This window comes from Scyliorhinus canicula, chromosome 31 (genome assembly GCF_902713615.1).
Source record: "Scyliorhinus canicula chromosome 31, sScyCan1.1, whole genome shotgun sequence".
NCBI lineage: Eukaryota > Metazoa > Chordata > Chondrichthyes > Carcharhiniformes > Scyliorhinidae > Scyliorhinus > Scyliorhinus canicula.
In genome coordinates, this window is record NC_052176.1 from 10725885 (window position 1) to 10727729 (window position 1845).

Consider the following 1845-nt stretch of genomic DNA (forward strand, 5'->3'; position numbering starts at 1 on the left):
ATTTTGTTCCTTTGGACCCACAGCGAAGAATCACTGAAACAACTACACGATGAGATCAATAAATTCCATCCCACCATCAGACTCACCATGGACTATTCTCCAAATTCTCTTACATTCTTGGACACACTCATCTCCATCAAGGACCGTCACCTTACCACTTCGCTTTACCGCAAGCCCACAACCTCACGATGCTCCACATCTCCAGCTTTCGCCCGAAACACATTAAAGAAGCCATCCCCTATGGACAAGCCCTCCGTATAAAGTTAAATATCTGAACTATGCTGACCAGAATCAGTCTGCTCAAACGTGTGTTCTTGCTGAAAGAACAAATGAGAAAGTGAATAGTTGTCTGGCTACCGAAGGGCAGTAATGTCGCAGCTCCTGGTTAAGGGAGCAGAGTGCCGCAGCGGAAGCGTGCTGGGCCGTGACACCGAGGTCGAGGAAACGGGGCTATTCTCGGCTATTTACATTATCCCTCTCATCAAAAGTAATCATAACGCACGTTCCTGTTTGCTTTGCAGCAAATACCTATCAGAATCTTTCTTGCTGGCTCATCCCGACATTAGTTCCGGGAATGAAGGAGACAGCATGACACATTACAACATTGTAAAGCTCACAAATAGGGAACCACAGTGAAAATGCTTTAAAGTCTCAGCAGGTCAGACAGCATGTGTAGGGAGAGAAAACAACTAACGTTTCAAGTCCATGTGACCCTTTGTCAAATCTGGATTGTAAACGTTATCCAGTAGTACCCCACAGAGGAGCAATATAGATACATACTGATGTCCGTGAATGGCTCACAATAAGGAAATAAAGCATTAACGAACAATAAATCACAATAGAAACCGAGTTCCCAACTTCCCCTCTCGGACGGATGTTGAAAATCCAACCAGCCAGACTATTTACAAGAGAAGTCGAATTTCACCCGGATTCCTGGGATCAATATTAATTCCTCAACCAGAGTCGATGAAGGAGAATATCGAGTCATTAACTGGGGTTTCGCCTGCCGGTCTTAAACAGGAATCTCCTGAGAACAAAGCTTTTCCTTTGAAAGGGAGATTTTTTTTATCTTTCTGAGGTTGAAAATCTAGCCGGAGAAATCTAACCTCGTGGAAGAAAACTCAATATCAGGAGTGGGATTCGAACCCACGTCTTCAGAGGAGACTGCGACCTGAACGCAGCGCCTTAGACCGCTCGGCCATCCTGATGCGCTGTCGATTAAATTAAGATCCGTGCACGAATCGACTTTAATTCTATCCTCATCGTCATTTCTATTCCAACAACATCTGCTTTTCCTACTTTTGAACCCCAGCCAGAGTCCCATCCCTGTCCAAGCCGCTGGGGGTAAGGAGCTTCTCATTGCTGCATTGATCACGTTGCTCCAATCAACAGGGACCAAATTCCCGGTCTTCCTGATCCTCACAGGAAGATATTGAGAGACTAAGATCTGAGCGACGTGAAGTATCCAATTGGAGAGTTGCATTCTGGCGACTGGAACCTCTCTCCACGGCTGCTTCCGGTGCTGCTTTCACAGACAAGTAGCCGAAGAAATCCACCAATACCCAAACAGGAGAACATTCATCCAGTGGAGGCGTCAGAAGAGTCTTTGGGAGAAGTCAACTTAGTAACCTCGACTGTACTACGGGTAGCTGAAGAGCAGGTGTCAAAGAGCGGATCAGACTGAAAGCAAAAGTTTGATGCTAATAAAGAAGAAGGCGGATGTTCTGCTGGGTGCTCGCGACTTGTTTGCTTTTGGTGTGAGTGATAAAGTAAATAGCAGAGGATGGTTTTGATCCATCGACTTCTAGGTATGGGCTCACCAGGCTTGCGCTGCGCCACTCTGGC

General features: G+C 46.2%; 1 non-coding gene across 1 annotated transcript; it reads right to left on the bottom strand.

The window, feature by feature from the left end:
* Positions 1 to 1125: 1125 nt before the first annotated feature.
* trnal-cag lies at positions 1126 to 1208 on the bottom strand. Its single transcript has one exon. It is a non-coding gene; the product is annotated as a tRNA-Leu (tRNA).
* Between the last annotated feature and the right edge of the window lie 637 nt (positions 1209 to 1845).